Consider the following 26,261-nt stretch of genomic DNA (forward strand, 5'->3'; position numbering starts at 1 on the left):
GGTAAAATTAATTATGTGAGAAATGACGTTGGAAGCGCTTTTATGCGCCAATATTGATATAATAGCCATCATATCAAAGTAAACCACCGCATGAAATCCTAACGACAATCACATTCCTCAGTAACCAAGTCAACCAACCTTTTCAACTTATCTAAAGAAACAAGATCCTGGAGTTTTCAAATTGGTCTGTAGAGCATTCCAAGACTATGGAGCTAAGTAACTGAAACACTTTTTGATCCGTTCTGATTTTTGGAACTGTTAAAAGTAAGTGCGACCGTAGCTGGTATTTATTTTTATTTTATTTTATGACCCTATCAAAGAAGAACAGAGTTAAAGCGGCAGTTTTCCCAAAGCCTATATAGAGCCAATGAAGAACAACCAACGATGATGTGTCAGACGCTTTTTGGTTGGTAAAAAACCTAAGAGACACATGAGAATCAAGTGACTTCAGTGTGGTGCTCGAGGTCTGCTTGTAAATAACATCACCGTAGTCCAAGACAGACAAGAATGCAAGAATGTATATCGTACACTTACTGGAAGAAAAAAAAATTGGTACTGTAACTGTTTATTCAGGAATAAATTGCACTTGTGGGATGCTTAGATTTTCTGTGTGTGTCAAATCAAATCAAACTGGTGTAGACTAACAGTGAAATGCTTACGGGCGATTCCCAACAACGCAGAGAGAAAAAAAAAATAATAATAACACAAGGCCTGAATACAAAATATCTTGGCTATATACACGGGGCACCTGTACCGAATCGATGTGCAGGGGTATGAGGTAATTAAGGTAGATATGTAAATATAGGTAGGGGTAAAGTGACTAGGCAACAGGATAGATAATAGACAGTAGCATCAGCGTATATGATGAATCAAAAGAGTTAGTGTAAAAAGGTTCAATTCAGATAGTCCGGGTAGCTATTTGGTTAACTATTTAGCAGTCTTATGGCTTGGGGGTAGAAGCTGTTCAGGGTCCTGTTGGTTCCAGACTTCATGTGTCGGTACTGCTTGCCGTGCGGTCGCAGAGAGAACAGTCTATGACTTGGGTGGCTGGAGTCTTCCTCTGACACCGCCTGGTATAGAGGTCCTGGATGGCAGGGAGCTCGTCCCCAGTGATGTACTGGGCTGTACGCACTACCCTCTGTAGCGCCTTGCGGTCGGAAGCTATGCAGTTGCCATACCAAGTGGTGATGCAGCCAGTCAAGATGCTCTCAATGGTGCAGCTGTATAACTTTTTGAGGATCTGAGGTCCCATGCCGCATCTTTTCAGGCTCCTGAGGGGGAAGAGGCGTTGTCGTGCCTTCGTCATGACTGTGTTGGTGTGTGTGAACCATGTTATTTCCTTAGTGATGTGAACACCGAGGAACTTGAAGCTCTCGACCCGCTCCACTACAGCCCGGTCGACGTGGAAGGGGGCGTGCTCGGCCCTCCATTAGGCTCTCGTTGTTGTCGGTGATCAGGCCTACCACCATCGTCGTCAGAAAACGTAATTATGGTGTTGGAGTTGTGCACGGCCACGCAGTCGTGGGTAAGCACACACACCTGAGGGGCCCCCGTGTTGAGGGTCAGCGTGGCGGATGTGTTGTTGCCTACTCTCACCACCTGAAGGTGGCCCGTCAGGAAGTCCAGGATCCAGCTGCAGTCCCAGGGTTCTGAGCTTAGTGATGAGCTTGGAGGGCATTATGGTGTTGAATGCTGAGCTTTAGTCAATGAACAGCATTCTCACATATGTGTTCCTCTTGTCAAGGTGGGAGATGGCAGTGTGGAGTGCAATAGAGATTGCATCATCTTTGGATCTGTTGAGGCGGTATGTGAATTGGAGTGGGTCCAGGGTGTCTGGGATGAAGGTGTTGATGTGAGCCATGATCAGCCTTTCTATGGTGGTCTGCTTGAAATGTACTGTAGGTATTACTGACTGGGTCAGGGAGAGGTTGAAAATGTCAGTGAAGATACTTGCCAGCTGGTCAACGCATGCTCTGAGTTCTCGTCCTGGTAATCCGTCTGGCCCTGTGGCCTTGTGAACGTTAAACTGTTTAAAGGTCTTTCTCACATCGGCTACGGAGAGTGAGATCACACATTGGTCCAGAACAGCTGGTGCTCTCATGCATGGTTCAGTGTTGCTTGCCACAAAGCGAGCATAGAATGCTGAGTTTCCCTTTGTAATCCGTGATAGTTTGCAAGCCCTGCCACATCTGACGAGCGTCAGAGATGGCGTAGTAGGATTCGATCTTAGTCCTGTATTGATGCTTTGCCTGTTTGATGGCTTGTCGGAGGTCGTAGCGGGATTTCTTATAAGCGTCTGGATAAGTGTCCCGCTCCTTAAAAGCGGCAGCTCTAGCCTTCAGCTCAGTGCGGATGTTGCCTCTAATCCATGGCTTCTGGTTTAGATACGTATGTACAGTCACTGTGGGGACGACCTCATCGATGTGCTTACTATAGAAGCCACTGACTGATGTGGTGAACTTGTAAATGTTATCGGATGAATCCCGGAACATATTGCAGTCTGTGCTAGCGATTTGGACTACTTCCATATTAAGCGCGTCACTGGTACTTCCTGTTTGAGTTTTTGCTTGTAAGCAGGAATCAGAAGGATAGAGTTATGGTCAGATTTGCCAAAAGGAAGCGTGAGGGAGAGCCTTGTATGCATTTCTGTGTGAAGTAAAGGTGATCTAGAGTTTTGTGACCTCTAGTTGCACAGGTGACATGCTGGTAGAAATGAGGTAAAACCGATTTCAGTTTCCCTGCATTAAAATCCCCAGCCACGAGAAGCGCAGCCTCTGGATGTGCATTGTCTTGTTTGCTAATGGCCCTATACAGCTTGTTGAGTGCGATATTAGTGTAAGCATCGGTTTGAGGTGGTAAATAGACAACTATGGAAAATATAGGTGAAAACTCTCTAGGTAAATATACTGAACAAAAAGATGAAAGCAATATGTAAAGTGTTGATCCCATTATTCATGAGCTGAAATAAAAGATCCCAGAAATGTTCCATACGCACAAAAAGCTTATTTCTCTCAAATGTTGTGCACAAATTTGTCTACATCAAGGTTAGTGAGTATTTCTCCTTTGCCAAGATAATCCAGCCACCTGACAGGTGTGGCATATCAAGAAGCTGATTAAACAGCATGATCATTACACAGGTGCGCCTTGTCTTGGGGACAATAAAAGGCAGCTCTAAAATGTACAGTTTTGTCACACAACACAATACCACAGATGTCTCAAGTTTTGAGGGAGCGTGCAATTGGCATGCTGACTGCAGGAATGTCGACCAGAACTTTTGCCAGGAAATGTAATGTTCATTACTCTACAATAAGCCGCCTCCAATGTCGTTTTTGAGAATTTGGCAGTACGTCCAACAGGCCTCACAACCGCAGACCATGTGTAACCACGCCAGCCCAGGACCTCCACATCCGGATTCTTTCATGCGGGACCTTCTGAGACCAACCACCCGGATAGCTGATGAAACAGAGTATTTCTGTCTGTAAAAAAGCCCTTTTGTGGAGAAAAACTCATTCTGATTGGCTGGGCCTGGCTCCCAAGTGGGTGGGCCTCTTCCCAGTCATGTGAAATCTATAGATTAGGGCCTAATGAATTTATTTCAATTGACTGATTTCCTTAACATTAGAGATCACGCACCAGCTGTTGTTAACAAAGAGACACACCCCTCCCCCCTTCGTCTTACCTGTGGCTGCCATCTGTTCTTGATGCATGGAAAAACCAGCGAGATGTATATTATCTGTGTCCTTGTTCAGCCACAACTCAGAGAAACATAGAATATTACAGTTCTTCAGGTCCTATTGATAGTCTCGAACGGAACTCGTCCAGTTTGTTCTTTAGTGACTGTACACCAATATAAACGAGGGTTTACTTGCTTGCCAATGTAGTCTCGGCAGGATGCCGGCTCGTCGGCCTCTCTTGCGCTGTTACTTCCTCTTTCGAGTCTCGGGAATTAGGGTCTGGAGTAAGCAGAACGTCCAGAGCTGCTGACTCGTTGAAGTAGAATTTGTCATTCAAATCGAAGTTAGTGAACGCTGTTCTGATATCCACCTGCATACCACCCTTCATCCCACTGCTGGCTTGCCTCTGAAGCAGTGTTGGTCTTGGGCGGTCCCTGGATGGGAGACCAGATGCAGTTGGAGGTGGTGTTGGATGGCCAGTAGGAGGCACTCTTTCCTCTGGTCTAAAATAATTGCCCTGTGTAGGGTGCTGTCTTTCGGATGGGATGTTAAACGAGTGTCCTGACTCTCTGTGGTCACTAAAGAGCCCATGGCACTTATTGTAAGTGTAGGGGTTTTAACCCCGGTTAACCCCAGCTAAATTCTCATCTGACCACAACACTTTCACCCAGTTCTCCTCTGAATCATTCAGATGTTCATTGGCAAACTTCAGACGGGCATGTATATGTGCTTTCTTGAGCAGGGGGACCTTGCGGGCGCTGCACGATTTCAGTCCTTCATGGCGTAGTGTGTTATCAATGTGTTTTCTTGGTGACTATGGTCCAGCTGCCTTGAGATCATTGACAAGATCCTCCCGTGTAGTTCTGGGCTGATTCATTGCAACTCCACGAGGTGAGATCTTGCATGGAGCCCCAGGCCGAGGGAGATTGACAGTTATTTTGTGTTTCTTCTATTTGCGAATAATCGCACCAACTGTTGTCACCTTCTCACCAAGCTGATTGGCGATGGTCTTGTAGCCCATTCCAGCCTTGTGTAGGTCTACAATCTTGTCCCTGACATCCTTGGAGAGCTCTTTGGTCTTGGCCATGGTGGAGAGTTTGGAATCTGATTGATTGATTGCTTCTGTGGACAGGTGTCTTTTATACAGGTAACAAACTGAGATTAGGAGCACTCCCTTTAAGAGTGTGCTCCTAATCTCAGCTCGTTACCTGTATAAAAGACACCTGGGAGCCAGAAATCGTTCTGACTGAGAGGGGGTCAAATACATATTTCCCTCATTAAAATGCAAATCAATTTATAAAAATTTGGACATGCGTTTTTCTGGATTTTTTTGTTGTTATTCTGTCTCTCACTGTTCAAATAAACCTACCATTAAAATTATAGACTGATCATTTCTTTGTCAGTGGGCAAACGTACAAAATCAGCAGGGGATCAAATACTTTTTTCCCTCACTGTATACTTCCCAGTCGAAACAGTTCGTGCATATATTATGGCTACGTTTTGTGACTTTTTTGTTCGGCAGCATTCTGCTCATGCGCAAACAATTTTTGGGGGAGGCTTGTCGAAGTTCGGTAGCCAAAGTCTACGCCCCTTCGTTGGTGATTGGTCAACAGTAGGGATTCTTCAATGAAGTGTTTGTTGTCATTCAATGACAGACGACTAGTTTTCATGAAAAGAAAAATCACTTGAGAAGTACCACACCAAACATTTTAGTTAGATGTAAAATTGCGCTACGGAGTCTCAAGAGGGATTATTGGCTACGGCGTCTCAAGATGGACAAACAGTAACATTGCTGCTTTTTTCTCACAAAGGTATTTTAAGGGATCGCCTAGTCTAGTTCTGCAACGAGTAAACCTAAACTATGCATGCAGACACCTTAATTGTGTATGTCTCTACATGCAGCTAAAATAGTGACTGGCTACAACTGGATCGAGGCACGAGATAGGTGCAGTGAAATGTGTTGTTTTACAGGGTCAGCCATAGCACTACGATAGGTGCAGTGAAATGTGTTGTTTTACAGGGTCAGCCATAGCACTACGATAGGTGCAGTGAAATGTGTTGTTTTACAGGGTCAGCCATAGCACTACGATAGGTGCAGTGAAATGTGTTGTTTTACAGGGTCAGCCATAGCACTACGATAGGTGCAGTGAAATGTGTTGTTTTACAGGGTCAGCCATAGCACTACGATAGGTGCAGTGAAATGTTTTGTTTTACAGGGTCAGCCATAGTACTACGATAGGTGCAGTGAAATGTGTTGTTTTACAGGGTCAGCCATAGCACTACGAGAGGTGCAGTGAAATGTGTTGTTTTACAGGGTCAGCCATAGCACTACGATAGGTGCAGTGAAATGTGTTGTTTTACAGGGTCAACCATAGCACTACGATAGGTGCAACGAAATGTGTTGTTTTACAGGGTCAGCCATAGCACTATGATAGGTGCAGTGAAATGTGTTGTTTTACAGGGTCAGCCATAGCACTATGATAGGTGCAGTGAAATGTGTTGTTTTACAGGGTCAGCCATAGCACTACGATAGGTGCAACGAAATGTGTTGTTTTACAGGGTCAGCCATAGCACTACGATAGGTGCAGTGAAATGTGTTGTTTTACAGGGTCAGCCATAGCACTACGATAGGTGCAGTGAAATGTTTTGTTTTACAGGGTCAGCCATAGCACTACGATAGGTGCAGTGAAATGTATTGTTTTACAGGGTCAACCATAGCACTACGATAGGTGCAGTGAAATGTGTTGTTTTACAGGGTCAACCATAGCACTACGATAGGTGCAACGAAATGTGTTGTTTTACAGGGTCAGCCATAGCACTATGATAGGTGCAGTGAAATGTGTTGTTTTACAGGGTCAGCCATAGCACTATGATAGGTGCAGTGAAATGTGTTGTTTTACAGGGTCAGCCATAGCACTACGATAGGTGCAACGAAATGTGTTGTTTTACAGGGTCAGCCATAGCACTACGATAGGTGCAGTGAAATGTGTTGTTTTACAGGGTCAGCCATAGCACTACGATAGGTGCAGTGAAATGTGTTGTTTTACAGGGTCAGCCATAGCACTATGATAGGTGCAGTGAAATGTGTTGTTTTACAGGGTCAGCCATAGTACCGCGATAGGTGCAGTGAAATGTGTTGTTTTACAGGGTCAGCCATAGTACCGCAATAGTAGTACGGTGCTCCTGGAGCAAATTAGGATTAAGTGCCTTGTTCAAGGGCACATCAACAGATTTTTCACCTTGTCGGCTCGGGTTTTCAAACCAGCAACCTTTTGGTTACTGGCCCAACGCTTTAACCACTAGGTTATGCCAAAGCACACCAGAATGGCTTTCCAAGAGGTGTTGAGTGTTTCTGAGTGGTTTAGTCTCAGTCCTGACCAGTGGCGATTTTAGCATGTAAATCTTGGTGGGGCAAACTAAAAAAAAAATGTGTTCTTGATGCATGCCAGCAAAGCCACAACACAACACTGAACAATACATTAATTGCACTATAACAGTGACAAACGGTTCCCACAAACTGTTAGGGCCTACATTTTACATTTAAGTCATTTAGCAGACGCTCTTATCCAGAGCGACTTACAGTTAGCACATACATTATTTTTATCGAACCCACAACCCTGGCGTTGCAAACGCCATGCTCTACCAACTGAGCTACATCCCCTGCCGGCCATTCCCTCCCCTACCATGGACGACGCTGGGCCAATTGTGCGCCGCCCCATGGGTCTCCTGGTGGCGGCTGGCTACGACAGAGCCTGGATTCGAACCAGGATCTCTAGTGGCACAGCTAGCACTGCGATGCAGTGCCTTAGACCACTGCGCCACTCGGGAGACGTAAAGCTGTCCCAACAGCAGAGCTTTCTTTTCAGCACCATGGAGTGAATCCTTACCACCGCTACATCAGTGGAGCCTTGTCTGGCAGTAAAACAGTTCATTCAGCCTCATGTACTGCCTTTAAAAAAAAACATAGCTGATATGGCTGACTTGCTTAAACAAATGTGGTTTCTAATGACAATTGATATGTACAAACTATGGCATAAGGGAACGACGAGCGGATAAGAGGCAATCCATAATTTCGATTAAGACATTAATGAGCGAGCTAGGACGGACGTAGTCAATATAACTATTTGTTTAGCACTTTTGAAATGTACAGCGACAGAATTCAGAACATGGGCCGTTCTTACAGTATTCTCCCTGTACACTAAGTCAGAACCGTAGGATAAATAAAGGGGGCATATAAGCAGACAAAGAAAGCTCTTACAATATTCGATGATGACATTTCTCTAAAACAGGTTATAGGCTACATGTGCTCCACCAAGTCAGAACAGTAGGTGAAATTAAGAGGGGAAAATAGACCAAATTATTAGGGTGAAGCACATGGGCTATTTACAGCTCACTACACAACATACACTCAGTATTACTTTCTTAGCTACAGTATACATATCTCCCTTGCATATTACATCATTTATGCAGCAGCATACAAGACATTTTGGGATTCACCTTGTTGTGCTGTGCTCACTTGAACAGGAAGGTGACGCAGCGGTCCTTCGTGGGCAAATTTTGTCATCAAAGTCTGTCATTCTCTGGATTTATGGTGCATTCAAGACAACTGGGAACTCTGGAAAAAACAAGGTCGAATCATGATGACGTCATTGATCTTCAGGTCGTAACTCTAGAAAGAGGCCCGAGTTCCCGACTTACAATTCCGAGTTGGATGACCGTTCAAAACGTATTTTCCCAGTCGGAGCTCGTTTTTTCCCGACTTCCCAGTTGTCTTGAACTCACTGAAGTCAAGTTGTCGCAGTTCCGAGTTAACAGTTGTTTTGAGCGCGGCACAAATCATGCTTCATTGACAGCACGGACAATGTTGAATGTTTATCATTTAAACTTGGAAAAGAGACCCTTAATCCCAGATTTGGGACCACACAGCCTCTCCACTGAATAGCAGGCTAGTGATTGCTTTGCAATGGTTGCAGTTAGCCACTGTCACTGATTCCTTCCAAACCACTCATTGTTGAATTTGCGATTTCCAACTTGTTGTGTAATGTTTATGTCTAATGGCCGATGAGCACGGATACGTTTTATCTATAATTTATCTTCATTATTTATCTTCATATGACAAGGATTAAAAAGGATTTGCCAGTAGATTGCGACTTGATTCATGATGATGACTGTTACCTAAGATTTTGAAAGTATGATATTGACATGATCAGTCCAATGATCCTGAGCCTTCTTGGATGGGCACTTCTAATGTAACTCAATGGCAGCATCCAAGGGGCTTGAATTTTCGAGGTCTACCCTTAGACTTGATGGTGACGTAGTGTCCCCATGAGTGACAGAACACTGAGCTAATCATGGCGCAACTAGAGAACATTACCAACACCTATGCTCCGTATTTTCTGCTGGCTGCCCCACCACCACAGAAAGCACTGAGCTAGGCTGAAACACCTCCATTTTGGATCTGCCTTACTCAAGAAAGCAAAAAAGAGACAATGTTTGTGTGCGGCTTTATTAACTCAATGATGTTTGTATATATTTTTTTTACATTGTTTGCAAACTGGTATGTGACACGTATTAATGCCAAAATAACATGCAAAACAGGTAAGCCCCGAAAAAACCCATATATATATATTTTTTGATACAAATGTAGGGCTCAAAACAGGTGGGGCTCTCACCTGCCCTGAATGACGGGTCGCCATTGTCCAGGCAGTATAAAGTGGAAACTGTTAGAAATGTTATTCTAGTTATCTCTTATAGATGTTTGTTGTCTAGTTTCCATTGGAAATGAGTGTGCCTAGCTTGGGACCATGTCTATGTTCCCTCAGCCGTATGTTCCCCTCAGCCGTATGTTCCCTCAGCCCTATGTTCCCTCAGCCGTATGTTCCCTCAGCCGTATGTTCCAGGGGCCCTATGTTCCCTCAGCTGTATGTTCCCTCAGCCCTATGTTCCCTCAGCCATATGTTCCCTCAGCCGTATGTTCCCTCAGCCCTATGTTCCCTCAGCCGTATGTTCCCTCAGCCCTATGTTCCCTCAGCCCTATGTTCCCTCAGCCGTATGTTCCCTCAGCCCTATGTTCCCTCAGCCGTATGTTCCCTCAGCCGTTATTTCCCTCAGCCGTATGTTCCAGGGGCCCTATGTTCCCTCAGCCGTATGTTCCCTCAGCCCTATGTTCCCTCAGCCGTATGTTCCCTCAGCCGTATATTCCAGGGGCCCTATGTTCCCTCAGCCTTATGTTCCCTCAGCCGTATGTTCCCTCAGCCCTATGTTCCCTCAGCCCTATGTTCCCTCAGCCGTATGTTCCCTCAGCCCTATGTTCCCTCAACCGTATGTTCCCTCAGCCATATGTTCCCTCAGCCGTATGTTCCAGGGGCCCTATGTTCCCTCAGCTGTATGTTCCCTCAGCCCTATGTTCCCTCAGCCATATGTTCCCTCAGCCGTATGTTCCCTCAGCCCTATGTTCCCTCAGCCGTATGTTCCCTCAGCCCTATGTTCCCTCAGCCCTATGTTCCCTCAGCCGTATGTTCCCTCAGCCGTTATTTCCCTCAGCCGTATGTTCCAGGGGCCCTATGTTCCCTCAGCCGTATGTTCCCTCAGCCCTATGTTCCCTCAGCCGTATGTTCCCTCAGCCGTATATTCCAGGGGCCCTATGTTCCCTCAGCCTTATGTTCCCTCAGCCGTATGTTCCCTCAGCCCTATGTTCCCTCAGCCCTATGTTCCCTCAGCCGTATGTTCCCTCAGCCCTATGTTCCCTCAACCGTATGTTCCCTCAGCCATATGTTCCCTCAGCCGTATGTACCCTCAGCCGTATGTTCCCTCAGCCGTATGTTCCCTCAGCTGTATGTTCCCTCAACCGTATGTTCCAGGGGCCCTATGTTCCCTCAGCCGTATGTTCCCTCAGCCGTATGTTCCAGGGGCCCTATGTTCCCTCAGCCCTATGTTCCCTCAGCCCTACGTTCCCTCAGCCCTATGTTCCCTCAGCCCTATGTTCCCTCAGCCCTATGTTTGATATGTTTTCCTACTGCATGCCCCCACACTAGAGAAGACTCATCTACACAGGAACCACTAAGGAACCCAGAAGGAACCACTAAGGAACCCACAAGGAACCACTAAGGAACCCACAAGGAACCACTAAGGAATCCACAAGGAACCACTAAGGAACCCACAAGGAACCACTAAGGAACCCACAAGGAACCACTAAGGAACCCACAAGGAACCACTAAGGAACCCACAAGGAACCACAAGACTGCACTCAGAAGGTTCCACTGTGGGCTGCTTCTTCCTGGTGTGCTAGCCCTATATAGTGATAAGAATGTGTATGGGTGTGTATGGGCAGAGACCAGTCTCCTTTTGAGTTCCTGATATCACTATCATGAGCACTGGTTTATTCAGCTGGTTTAATCAGCTGAGCAAAATGCATTTTTAGTGAACATCTGTAGGACTTGAACATTTACAATCAAATTGAAGTGCATTTTATTAGGCATAGACTTTGTGTTTTTCTATAGACTTTGTGGTGTGGTGGTAATCAGTGAAATCGTGACAGTGAGGCTGATCAACACTGACAGATTGACACATGACATTAGCGCCCTCTGGTGCATGATGAAAAACCCTTACACAATAACAATTACCACTACCCTGGACAGCCAGTAGAGGGAAACACTGTCACTAAAGATTGTGTTTGTAAGAACAAATAGCCTGCTCAGCTCACAGAAATAATCGTCAATGTGTGGGTAAAATTACTATGATACTGGAAGCTGTTTTGACCATTTGACTGGCAACAACATGTCCATTGATTGTGATGGGAACAGGTCAATCAAGCCTAAATAATAATACACCTGCAAATGACCAGGTCCATTTCTGTGAGTGTTATAGGCACAGGGTGTCTTTCAATGAGTGTGATGTGTGAGGAAATGAAATGAGTGTGTGTCACTGGCAAATAGTTTAGATTTAGGGGGATTCAAACATCCAATTTGTGGGTGTGGCATGTGACAACATGTGGAGAGGCAGGGTAACTCCCAGAGAGGGGGAAGTTCCTGTCAACCCATAGACAGATTTCCTGCCTTCATATGTAGATATGATAAGGTGTTAAGACAGGATGTGTTGAGATAATACTGTTTCCTACAATTGTCCCATGAAGTTTGCAGCAGTATGATTTTGTCAAGCACTGAACTGACGTCCAACAGTTTCATCAATCTTCTTATTCAAATAAAAACAATGGGCTTCGTATACTGTATATATCAAAAGGTTTCATTAATGAACCTTTATTGATCAAGGTTAGCTCACGGAGATAAAATAGTTTTAATGCATTACGACAGATCTGGTCCTAGATAGATGCAGGTTCAACGGTTTTACATATGAGAACACACTTCCATTACACTACACATGGAAAACAATCCATCAATAAATAAATGAAGGTCCAATTCAACAACGGAACAACCCTGTGAAATAACAATTCAATTATACCTTTAATTTACTTAGCCTAAACTGTTAACAGACGATAAAATCTTTTAACCTTAAAGGCAAGGCTGCTGCAAACAAAAGTTTAATATTGTTTGTCTGCCTTTTGTATTGTGGTTGTTCCACATCAGAGCATTTGAATAGGAGATCCGTTCCCCTGTTGAAACCTGCTCAGGGAGGAAGCCTTAGCATCTGTTTAAAGATTTTAATTCATCAGGTCATACCAAAGATGTTTTTAATGTTGATACAGGCTTTGGTCATTACCACTGTAGCTTTGAAAGCTTTGAAATAAATCGTCTCCTTTCTAATTACATTGTCAGGAGGAGAACTAAAGTACCTCATCAGAGCATTTGAATGGGAGATCCGTTCCCCTGTTGAAACCTGCTCAGGGAGGAAGCCTTAGCATCAGTTTAAAGATTTGAATTAATCAGGTCAAACCAGAGATGTATTTAAGGGTAATACAGGCTTTGGTCATTTCCACCGTAGCTTTGAACCTCAAGGAGAACTAAAGTACCTCAACTCCTTGAGATGAGACAACAGAGAAAGACAACATATTTACATTTACATTATTTAGCAGACGCTCTTATCCAGAGCGCCTTACATTATTAATTTTTTTATACCCCCGTGGGAATCGAATCCAGGCTACGACAGAGCCTGGATTCGAACCAGGATCTCTAGTGGCACAGCTAGCACTGCGATGCAGTGCCTTAGACCACTGCGCCACTCGGAGATTTACATTTAATTGTTGGTAATTTAGCAGATGCTGTTATCCAGAGCGAGTTGGTCAGTTTCCACCATCATTACATAGTTTGGGTCATCATGTTTGGGTCAGTTCTTCAAGACCCACTCAGTCTGTATCAGAGTCTGGATTCAGGCAGACAGTTTTTGGTGGTTTTCTCAACTTCATCCTGTGGAAGCATTTTACTTTAAGGACAGTAATGGCAAGGTATTTACTTAGGCTACAGTGAGGGAAAAATGTTTTTGATCCCCTGCTGATTTTGTACGTTTGCCCACGGACAAAGACATGATCAGTCTATAATTTTAATGGTAGGTTTATTTGAACAGTGAGACAGAATAACAACAAATAAATCCAGAAAAACGCATGCCAAAAATGTTATAAATTGATTTGCATTTTAATGAGGGAAATAAGTATTTGACCCCTGGTGGCAAAACAATTGTTGGCAATCACAGAGGTCAGACGTTTCTTGTAGTTGGCCACCAGGTTTGCACACATCTCAGGAGGGATTTTGTCCCACTCCTCTTTGCAGATCTTCTCCAAGTCAATAAGGTTTCGAGGCTGACGTTTGGCAACTCGAACCTTCAGCTCCCTCCACAGATTTTCTATGGGATTAAGGTCTGGAGACTTGCTAGGCCACTCCAGGACCTTAATGTGCTTATTCTTGAGCCACTCTTTTGTTGCCTTGGCCGTGTGTTTTGGGTCATTGTCATGCTGGAATACCCATCCACGACCCATTTTCAATGCCCTGGCTGAGGGAAGGAGGTTCTCACCCAAGATTTTACAGTACATGGCCCCGTCCATCGTCCCTATGATGTGGTGAAGTTGTCCTGTCCCCTTAGCAGAAAAACACCCCCAAAGCATAATGTTTCCACCTCCATGTTTGACGGTGGGGATGGTGTTCTTGGGGTCATAGGCAGCATTCCTCCTCCTCCAAACACGGCGAGTTGAGTTGATGCCAAAGAGCTCGATTTTGGTCTCATCTGACCACAACACTTTCACCCAGTTCTCCTCTGAATCATTCAGATGTTCATTGGCAAACTTCAGACCGGCATGTATATGTGCTTTCTTGAGCAGGGGGACCTTGCGGGCGCTGCAGGATTTCAGTCCTTCACGGCGTAGTGTGTTACCAATTGTTTTCTTGGTGACTATGGTCCCAGCTGCCTTGAGATCATTGACAAGATCCTCCTGTGTAGTTCTGGGCTGATTCCTCACCGTTCTCATGATCATTGCATGGAGCCCCAGGCCGAGGGAGATTGACAATTATTTTGTGTTTCTTCCATTTGCGAATAATCGCACCAACTGTTGTCACCTTCTCACCAAGCTGCTTGGCGATGGTCTTGTAGCCCATTCCAGCCTTGTGTAGATCTACAATCTTGTCCCTGACATCCTTGGAGAGCTCTTTGGTCTTGGCCATGGTGGAGAGTTTGGAATCTGATTGATTGATTGCTTCTGTGGACAGGTGTCTTTTATACAGGTAACAAGCTGAGATTAGGAGCACTCCCTTTAAGAGTGTGCTCCTAATCTCAGCTCGTTACCTGTATAAAAGACACCTGGGAGCCAGAAATCTTTCTGATTGAGAGGGGGTCAAATACTTATTTCCCTCATTAAAATCCAAATCAATTTATAACATTTTTTACATGCGTTTTTCTGGATTTTTTGTTGTTGTTATTCTGTCTCTCACTGTTCAAATAAACCTACCCTTAAAATTATAGACTGATCATTTCTTTGTCATTGGGCAAACGTACAAAATCAGCAGGGGATCAAATACTTTTTTCCCTCATGTTAAAATAGTAGTTACAGAATAATAAAGTATGAACTATTTAAAAGTAACACGTCATAAATTAATATGCCAAGGAAATGAAGAAGCTGTGTATTTAGTGTAGTGGCGTACAGTACAGTACAAATACTACAGCACCATGAGAAAGTATTGGTTCCATTTCTGATTTTCTCTACTTTTGATACTGAATGTTATCAGATCTTCAACCAAAACCTAATATTAGATAAAGGGAACCTGAGCACTTATTTAATACTTATTTTATTAACAAAGTTATGCAACACCCAATTCCCCAGTGTGAAAAAAAGTAATTGCCCCCTTACACTCAATAACTGGTTGTTCCACCTTTAGCTGCAATGACTGCAACCAAATGCTTCCTGTAGTTGTTGATCAGTCTCTCACGTCGCTGTGGAGGAATTTTGGCCCACTCTTCCAGCAGAACTGCTTTAACTCAGAGACGTTTGTGGGTTTTCAAGCATGAACTGCTAATTTCAGGTCCTGCCACAACATCTCAATTGGGATTAGTTCTGGACTTTGACAAGGCCTCAGCTTCAGCTCACAGACGGACGGCCTGACAATCTCCTGTAGAATTCTCTGATTGTAGTGGGTGATTTTGGACGGAGTCAGGCGCAGGAGGGTAAATCACAGAACAGATGGTTTATTCAGGAACACAGCGGTACGCAGCAATGCGTAAAACACTCCAGTGGGGTAAATATGGCGCACTGGAGAAAACAAGGCACAGGGGTGAATATCCTGTAGATACACAATACAAAGTAGCTCCACCGAGCTAGAGTCACATCCACAATAACTAATCACACACAAAGACAGGGGGGCAGAGGGAACACTTATACAGGTACTGATGAGGGGATATGAACCAGGTGTGTGTAATAAACAAGACAAAACAAATGGAATGATGAGATGAGGAGCGGCAGTGGCTAGAAGGCTGGTGACGACGAACGCCGAAGCATGCCCGAACAAGGAGAGGAGGCAGCTTCGGAGGAAGTCGTGACACTGATACAGAGCAGAATTCATGGTTCAATCTATTAAGGCAAGTCGTCCGGGTCCTGAGGCAGCATGGCATCCTCAAACCATCACATTGCGACCACAATGCTTGACCATTGGTATGAGGTTCTTACTGTGAAATGCAGTGTTTGGTTTTTGCCAGGCATAATGGGACCCATCTCGTCCAACAAAGTTGACTCAAGTTTGCCAAAAAGCTCCTGGATGATCATCAAGACTCTTGGGAGAATGTTTTATGGACAGATGAGTCAAAAGTATAACGTTTTGGACCACATGGGTCCCAGCCCCTGGGAAACCCCTGGGAAACCCCTGTTATACAACAGATCGTGTGTAGTATCCACCCAGTGGCAATCCGTCATTCAGGGCAGGTAGGGCAGAGCCCCACCTATTAAGCCTGTTTTGCGTGTTATTTTGGCATTAATACATGTCACATATCAGTTTGAAAACAACGTAAAAAATATTTCATTGAATTAATAAAGCCCCATACAAACATAGTCTTTTTTTTGCTTTCTCGAGTAAGGCAGATCCAAAATGGAGGTGTTTCAGCCTAGCTCAGTGCTTTCTGTGGTGGTGGGGCAGCCAGCGGAAAATACGGAGCGTAGGGGTTGGTAATGTTCTCTAGTTGCACCGTGATTGGCTCAGTGTTCTGTCAGTCATGGGGACACTACGTCACAGCAAAATCTAAGGGTAGAGCTCGAAAATTCAAGCCCCTTCGGTGCTGCCATAGAGTTACATTAGAAGTGCCCATCCAAGAAGGCTCAAGGTCATTGGCCACAGATAAAATGATGTCAAATCACGTTATATCTACCTTAGCTTTGATTGGACTGATCATGTCAACATTATACTTTCACAATCTTAGTTAGCAAGCTAGCAGTCATCATCATGAATCAAGTCGACAATCTGCTGGAAAATCCTTTTCAATCCTTGTCAATTATAATAATAATAATAAGCCATTTAGCAGACGCTTTTATCCAAAGCGACTTACAGTCATGCGTGCATACATTTTTACGCATGGGTGGTCCCGGGGATCGAACCCACTACCCTGGCGTTACAAGTGCCATGCTTTACCAATTGAGCTACAGAGGAATTATAAATAAAACGTATCGGTGCTCATCGCCCATTGGACATAAACATTATACGACAAGTTGGAAAACGCAAATTCAACAATGAGTGGTTTGGAAGGAATCAGTGGCTAACTGCAAGCATTGCAAAGCAATCACTAGCCTGCTATTCAGTGGAGTGAATAGTTGTGCTAACCCCGGTGTCCTGTCTAAATTGCCTTACGATCATGGCCACCTAATCATCCCCAGCTTCCAATCGGCTCATTCATCCCCTGTATCTCTTCCCCAGGTTGTTGCCGTAAAATATATACAGTTGAAGTCGGAAGTTTACATACACTTAGGTTGGAGTCATTAAAACTAGTTTTTCAACCACTCCACACATTTCTTGTTATCAAACTATCGTTTTGGCAAATTGGTTAGGACATCTACTGTGTGCATGACACAAGTCATTTTTCCAACAATTGTTCACAGACAGATTATTTCACTTATAATTCACTGAATCACAGTTCCAGTTGGTCAGATGTTTACATACACTAAGTTGACTGTGCCTTTAAACAGCTTGATACATTCCAGAAAATGATGTCATGGCTTTAGAAGCTTCTGATAGGCTAATTGACATCATTTGAGTCAATTGGAGGTGTACCTGTGGATGTATTTCAAGGCCTACCTTCAAACTCAGAGCCTCTTTGCTTGACATCATGGGAAAATCAAAAGAAATCAGCCAAGCCTTCAGAAAAAAAATTGTAGACCGCCACAAGTCTGGTTCATCCTTGGGAGCAATTTACAAATGCCTGAAGGTACCACGTTCATCTGTACAAACAATAGTACGCAAGTATAACACCATGGGACCACGCAGCCGTCATACCGCTCAGGAAGGAGACGCGTTCTGTCTCCTAGAGATTAACGTACTTTGGTGCGAAAAGTGCAAATCAATCCCAGAACAACAGCAAAGGACCTTGTGAGATGCTGGGGAAACAGGTACAAAAGTATATATATCCACAGTAAAACGAATCCTACATCGACATAACCTGAAAGGCCGCTCAGCAAGGAAGAAGCCACTGCTCTAAAACCACCATAAAAATGACAGACTACGGTTTGCAACTGCACATGGGGACAAAGATCGTACTTTCTTGAGAAATGTCCTCTGGTCTAATGAAACAAAACTAGAACTGGTTGGCCATAATGACCATCGTTATGTTTGGAGGAAAAAGGGGATTGCTTGCAAGCCGAAGAACACCATCCCAACTGTGAAGCACGGGGGTGGCAGCATCATGCTGTGGAGGTGCTTTGCTGCAGGAGGGACTGGTGCACTTCACAAAATAGATGGCATCATGAGGAAGGACAATTATGTGGATATATTGAAGCAACATCTCAAGACATCAGTCAGGAAGTTAAAGCTTGGTCGCAAATGGGTCTTCCAAATGGACAATGACCCCAAGCATACTTCCAAAGTTGTGGCAAAATGGCTTAAGGATAACAAAGTCAAGGTATTGGAGTGGCCATCACAAAGCCCTGACCTCAATCCTATAGAACATTTGTGGGCAGAACTGAAAAAGCGTGTGCGAGCAAGGAGGCCTACAAACCTGACTCAGTTACACCAGCTCTGTCAGGAGGAATGGGCCAAAATGCACCCAACTTATTGTGGGAAGCTTGTGGAAGGCTACCCGAAACGTTTGACCCAAGTGAAACAATTTAAAGGCAACGCTACCGAATACTAATTGAGTGTATGTAAACTTCTGACCCACTGGGAATGCGATGAAATAAATAAAAGCTGAAATAAATAATTCTCTCTACTATTATTCTGACATTTCACATTCTTAAAATAAAGTGGTGATCCTAACTGACCTAAAACAGGGAATTTTTACTAGGATTAAATGTCAGGAATTGTGAAAAACTGAGTTTAAATGTATTTGGCTAAGGAGTATGTAAACTTCCGACTTCAACTGTATATTAATGACAAAATAACATGCAAAACAAGCAACAAAAAAAAAAGTATTTCTTTTTTTGGTAAACAGGTGGGGCTCAAAACAGGTGGGACTCTGCCCCACCTGCCCTGAATGACGGGTCGCCACTGGTCCTGATTTAAATTAGCTTGAAAATCAAAGACAAGGTTTGAATATTGTTGTCCATCAATGATTCACAACCAAATTTTACTGAGCTGAGCAATTTAGACAAAAACAATGTATATATGTAGAGTTAAGAGTTGTGCAAAGTTGGTAGAATCTGATTAAAAATGATTTACAGCTGTAATGGCTACCAAAGGTGCTTCCACCAAGTATTAACTCTGGGGTGTGAAGACAGATGCAATCAGTACATCCTAATTTTATATTTCTTAGTAATTTGGAACATTTTCTATAATTTTTCTTTTACTTTGAAATTGTGTAGTAGGTTGTGTAGATCGATAGGAAGAAAATCAAATTTAATCCCTTTTTAGATTTTGTTTTAAGGCAGAAGAATGTGAAGACTGTGCAAGGGGCGTGTAGACTTTCACTAGCGACTGTAGCTGTCTATCATTGATTCCCAACCAAACGTACTGAGCTTGTCTATCAATCATTCCCAACCAAACGTACTGAGCTGAGCAATTTTGAAGAAAACAATGGATTTGGCTTGTATATTGCTCTAAGAGTTGTGCAAAGTTGTTAAAGAGTTATCCTAAAAGTTGTGCAAAGTTGGTATAATCTTATTCTAAAATGATTCACAGCCGTAATGGCTGCCAAAGGAGCTTCCACTAAGTATTACTTCTGGGGTGTGAAGACATAGGTAATCAATACATACGCAATGAAGACATTATAATTATTTATTGTTTTAATTAATTTGGAAAATGTTCTTTCACTTTGAAAATGGCTGGTGTGTTTACGGACATATTCAATATCTCCCTATCCCAGTCTGCTGTCTCCACATGCTTCAAGATGGCCACCATTGTTCCTGTACCCAAGAAAGCAAAGGTAACTGAACTAAATGACTATCGCCCCGTAGCACTCACCTCTGTCATCATGAAGTGCTTTGAGAGACTAGTCAAGGATCAAATCACCTCTACCTTACCTGTCACCCTAGACCAACTTCAATTTGCTTACCGCCCCAATAGATCCACAGACGATGCAATCGCCAGCACACTGCACACTGCCCTATCCCATCTGTACAAGAGGAATACCTATGTAAGAATGCTGTTCATTGACTATAGCTCAGTATTCAACACCATAGTACCCTCCAAGCCATCATTAAGCTCGAGGCCCTGGGTCTGAACCCCGCCCTGTGCAACTGGGTCCTGGACTTCCTGACGGGCCGCCCCCCAGGTGGTGAAGGTAGGAAACAACATCTCCACTTCGCTGATCCTCAACACTTGGGCCCCACAAGGGTGCGTGCTCAGCCCCATCCTGTACTCCCTGTTCACCCATGACTGCGTAGCCATGCACGCCTCCAACTCAATCGTCAAGTTTGCAGACGACACAACAGTAGTAGGCTTGATTACCAACAATGACGAGATAGCCTACGGGGAGGAGGTGAGGGCTCTGGGAGTGTGGTGCCAGGAAAATAACCTCTCACTCAACGTCAACAAAACAAAGGAGATGATCGTGGACTTCAGGAAACAGCAGAGGGTACACCCCCCTATCCACATCGACGGGACCGCAGTGGAGAAGGTGGAAAAATTCAAGTTCCTTGGCATACACATCACTAAAAACACTGCTACTCCTACTGCTCTCTCCTCGTCTGACCATGTGTTCTCGCATACCCCGAGAGCATCTGGTCAGAGGGGTGGTGGTACAGGAATCCTCATCTCTCCCAAGTGGTCATTCTCAATTTTTCCCCTAACCCATCTGTCTATCTCCTCATTTGAATTCCATGCTGTCACAGTCACTAGCCCATTTAAGCTTAATATCCTTGTCATCTATCGCCCTCCAGGTTCCCTTGGAGAGTTCATCAATGAGCTTGACGCCTTGATAAGTTCCTTTCCTGAGGATGGCTCACCCCTCACAGTTTTGGGGGATTTCAACCTCCCTATGTCCACATTTGACTCATTTCTCTCTGCCTCCTTCTTTCCACTCCTCTCCTCTTTTGACCTCACCCTCTCACCGTCCCCCCCTACTCACAAGGCAGGCAATACGCTTGACCTCATCTTCACTAGATGCTGCTCCTCTACTAATCTCACTGCAACTCCCCTCCATGTCTCCGACCACTACTTTGTTTCCTTTTCTCTCTCGCTCTCCTCCCACACTACTCACTCTGCCCCTACACAGATGGTAATGCGCCGCCGCAACCTCCGCTCTCTCTCTCCCACTACTCTCTCCTCTTCCATCCTATCATCTCTTCCCTCTGCTCAATCCTTCTCCCTCCAATCTCCTGATTCTGCCTCCTCAACCCTCCTCTCCTCCCTTTCTGCATCCTTTGACTCTCTGTGTCCCCTATCCTCCCGGCCGGCTCGGTCCTCCCCTCCAGCTCCGTGGCTTGACGACTCACTGCGAGCTCACAGAACAGAGCTCCGGGCAGCGGAGCGGAAATGGAAGAAAACTAAACTCCCTGCCGACCTGGCATCTTTTCACTCCCTCCTCTCTACATTTTCTTCATCTGTTTCTGCTGCTAAGGCCACCTTCTACCACTCTAAATTCCAAGCATCTGCCTCTAACCCTAGGAAGCTCTTTGCCACATTTTCCTCCCTCCTGAATCCTCCCCCCCCCCCCCCCCCCCTCCCCCCCCCCCTCCTGTCTCTCTGTGGATGACTTCGTCAACCACTTTGAAAAGAAGGTTGACGACATCCGATCCTCGTTTGTTAAGTCTAATGACACTGCTGGTCCTGCTCACACTGCCCTACCCTATGCTTTGACCTCTTTCTCCCCTCTCTCTCCAGATAAAATCCTGCGACTTGTGACTGCAGGCCGCCCAACAACCTGCCCGCTTGACCCCATCCCCTCCTCCCTTCTCCAGACCATCTCCGGTGACCTTCTCCCCTACCTCACCTCGTTGATCAACTCATCCTTGACCGCTGGCCATGTCCCTTCCGTCTTCAAGAGAGCGAGAGTTGCTCCCCTTCTCAAAAAACCAACACTCGACCCCACTGATGTCAACAACTACAGACCAGTATCCCTTCTTTCTTTTCTTTCCAAAACTATTGAGCGTGCCGTCTTTAGCCAACTCTCTTGCTATCTCTCTCAGAATGACCTTCTTGATCCAAACCAATCAGGTTTCAGGACTGGTCATTCAACTGAGACTGCTCTTCTCTGTGTCACGGAGACTCTCCGCACTGCTAAAGCTAACTCTCTCTCCTCTGCTCTTGTCCTTCTAGACCTGTCTGCTGCCTTTGATACTGTGAACCATCAGATCCTCCTCTCCACCCTCTCCGAGCTGGGCATCTCCGGCGCGGCTCACTCCTGGATTGCGTCCTACCTGACCGGTCGCTCCTACCAAGTGGCGTGGCGAGAAGCTGTCTCCGCACCACGTGCTCTCACCACTGGTGTCCCCCAAGGCTCAGTTCTAGGCCCTCTCCTTTTCTCCCTATACACCAAGTCACTTGGCTCTGTCATATCCTCACATGGTCTCTCCTATCATTGCTACGCTGATGATACACAACTAATCTTCTCCTTTCCCCCTTCTGATAACCAGGTGGCGAATCGCATCTCTGCATGTCTGGCAGACATATCAGTATGGATGACGGATCACCACCTCAAGCTGAACCCTGGCAAGACGGAGCTGCTCTTCCTCCCGGGGAAGGACTGCCCGTTCCATGATCTCGCCATCACGGTTGACAACTCCGCTGTGTCCTCCTCCCAGAGTGCGAAGAGCCTAGGCGTGACCCTGGACAACACCCTGTCATTCTCCGCCAACATCAAGGCGGTGACCCGCTCCTGCAGGTTCATGCTCTACAACATTCGGAGAGTACGACCCTGCCTTACACAGGAAGCGGCACAGGTCCTAATCCAGGCACTTGTCATCTCCCGTCTGGACTACTGCAACTCGCTGTTGGCTGGCCTCCCTGCCTGTGCCATTAAACCCCTACAACTCATCCAGAATGCCGCAGCCCATCTGGTGTTCAACCTTCCCAAGTTCTCTCACGTCACCCCCCTCCTCCGCACACTCCACTGGCTTCCAGTTGAAGCTCGCATCCGCTACAAGACCATGGTGCTTGCCTATGGAGCAGTGAGGGGAACGGCACCTCTGTACCTTCAGGCTCTGATCAGTCCCTACACCCAAACGAGGGCATTGCGCTCATCCACCTCTGGCCTTCTGGCTCCCCTTCCTCTGCGGAAGCATAGTTCCCGCTCAGCCCAGTCAAAACTGTTCGCTGCTCTGGCACCCCAATGGTGGAACAAGCTCCCTCACGACGCCAGGACAGCGGAGTCACTCACCACCTTCCGGAGACATTTGAAACCCCACCTCTTTAAGGAATACCTGGGATAGGATAAAGGAATCCTTCTACCCCCCCCCCCCCCCCCCAATTGTAAAGTGGTTATCCCACTGGCTATAGGGTGAACGCACCAATTTGTGAGTCGCTCTGGCTAAGAGCGTCTGCTAAATGACGTTAATGTGCCCTTGAGCAAGGCACTTAACCCTAATTGCTCCTGTAAGTCGCTCTGGATAAGAGCGTCTGCTAAATGACTAAAATGTAAATGTAAATGTAACAAACTGAAATGGTCCACCCACGCAGACAGTGTGGTGAAGAAGGCGCAACAGAGCCTATTCAACCTCAGGAGGCTGAAGACATTTGTCTTGGCACCTAAAACCCTCACAAACTTTTACAGATGCACAATTGAGAGCATCCTGTCGGGCTGTATCACCGCCTGGTACGGCAACTGCACCGCCCGCAACCGCAGGGCTCTCCAGAGGGTGATGCGGTCTGCCGAACGCATTACCGGGGGCAAACTACCCGCCCTCCAGGACATCTACAGCACCCGATATCACAGGAAGGCCAAAAAGATCATCAAGGACACCCCAGCCACAGCCTGTTCACCCCGCTATCATCCAGAAGGCGAGGTCAGTACAGGTGCATCAAAGCCGGGACCGAGATAATTAAAAAAAGCTTCTATCTCAAGGCCATCAGGCTGTTAAATAGCCATCACTAGCACACTAGAGGCTGCTGCTGCCTATTGAAATCACTGGCCACTTTAAGAAATAGAATACTAGTCACTTTAATAATGTTTACATATCTTGCATTACTCATCTCATATGTACAGTGGGGAGAACAAGTATTTGATACACTGCTGATTTTGCAGGTTTTCCTACTTACAAAGCATGTAGAGGTCTGTAATTTTTATCATAGGTACACTTCAACTGTGAGAGACGGAATCTAAAACAAAAATCCAGAAAATCACATTGTATGATTTTAAAGTAATTAATTTGCATTTTATTGCATGACATAAGTATTTGATCACCTACCAACCAATAAGAATTCCGGCTCTCACAGACCTGTTAGTTTTTCTTTAAGAAGCCCTCCTGATCTCCACGCATTACCTGTATTAACTGCACATATTTCAACTCGTTACCTGTATAAAAGACACCTGTCCACACACTCAATCAAACAGACTCCAACCTCTCCACAATGGCCAAGACCAGAGAGCTGTGTAAGGACATCAGGGATAAAATTGTAGACCTGCACAAGGCTGGGATGGGCTACAGGACAATAGGCAAGCAGCTTGGTGAGAAGGCAACAACTGTTGGCGCAATTATTAGAAAATGGAAGAAGTTCAAGATGACGGACAATCACCCTCGGTCTGGGGCTCCATGCAAGATCTCACCTCGTGGGGCATCAATGATCATGAGGAAGGTGAGGGATCAGCCCAGAACTACACGGCAGGACCTGGTCAATGACCTGAAGAGAGCTGGGACCACAGTCTCAAAGAAAACCATTAGTAACACACTACTCTGTCATGGATTAAAATCCTGCAGCGCACGCAAGGTCCCCCTGCTCAAGCCAGCGCATGTCCAGGCCCATCTGAAGTTTGCCAATGACCATCTGGATGATCCAGAGGAGGAATGGGAGAAGGTCATGTGGTCTGATGAGACAAAAATATAGCTTTTTGGTCTAAACTCCACTCGCTGTGTTTGGAGGAAGAAGAAGGATGAGTACAACCCCAAGAACACCATCCCAACCGTGAAGCATGGAGGTGGAAACATCATTCTTTGGGGATGCTTTTCTGCAAAGGGGACAGGACGACTGCACCGTATTGAGGGGAGGATGGATGGGGCCATGTATCACGAGATCTTGGCCAACAACCTCCTTCCCTCAGTAAGAGCATTGAAGATGGGTCGTGGCTGGGTCTTCCAGCATGACAACGACCCGAAACACACAGCCAGGGCAACTAAGGAGTGGCTCCGTAAGAAGCATCTCAAGGTCCTTGAGTGGCCTAGCCTGTCTCCAGACCTGAACCCAATAGAACATCTTTGGAGGGAGCTGAAAGTCCATATTGCCCAGCGACAGCGCCGAAACCTGAAGGATCTGGAGAAGGTCTGTATGGAGGAGTGGGCCAAAATCCCTGCTGCAGTGTGTGCAAACCTGGTCAAGACCTACAGGAAACGTATGATCTCTGTAATTGCAAACAAAGGTTTCTGTACCAAATATTAAGTTCTGCTTTTCTGATGTATCAAATACTTATGTCATGCAATTAAAATGCAAATTAATTACTTAAAAATCATACAATGTGATTTTCTGGATTTTTGTCTCTCACAGTTGAAGTGTATGATAAAAAAATTACAGACCTCTACATGCTTTGTAAGTAGGAAAACCTGCAAAATCGGCAGTGTATCAAATAATTGTTCTCCCCACTGTATATGCTGTATTCTATAATATTCTACTGTATCTTAGTCCATACCGCTCTGTCATTGCTTGTCCATATATGTATATATTCTTAAATTCCATTCCTTACATAGATTTGTGTGTATTGGGTATATGTTGTGAAATTGTTAGATATTACTTGTTAGATATTACCGCACTGTCGGAGCTAGAAGCACAAGCATTTCGCTACACCCTCAATAACATCTGCTAAACACGTGTATGTGACAAATAAAATTTGATTTGATTTGATTTGAAATGTGAAGTAGATTTTGTAGATCTGTCAGAAAAAATCTAATTTAATTGCTTTTTTTGATGTAATTTTACGGCAGCAAAATGTGAAAACTGTGCAAGGTGTATGTAGACTTTCATTAGGCACTGCAGGCATTCAATCCACATATTGGATCTAGTGATGAGACACATTTCATCACTACAGGAAGCGGTTTCACAAAGGTGTATGTGTTTGGAATACACTCAGACGTTGACTGTAACAGACGCTGTAATATCAGTCAAGTGTTGTTTTTGGACCGTACAGTGTTCTTCAATCAAAATAATTATGATTAATGAGCTAGCTAATTGTTTAGTTTTCTTAATGAGCTAGCTAATTGTTTAGTTTTTTATGATTTTTTAAAAACGAATCAGACTATTCTGTTTTCCTCATGAAAGGTCAATGTATCCGTCTGAACCTTGCAAAAGCCTGTTGCGTGTCTATAATGTGTATTGCCATAACTTCATCAACAGGGGGCAGGAACTTAACGCTAATCATTATGGAAGCGTATATATC

The sequence above is a fragment of the Coregonus lavaretus genome, assembly GCF_964263955.1.
Source record: "Coregonus lavaretus genome assembly, chromosome: 17".
In the NCBI taxonomy this organism is placed as follows: Eukaryota; Metazoa; Chordata; class Actinopteri; order Salmoniformes; family Salmonidae; genus Coregonus; species Coregonus lavaretus.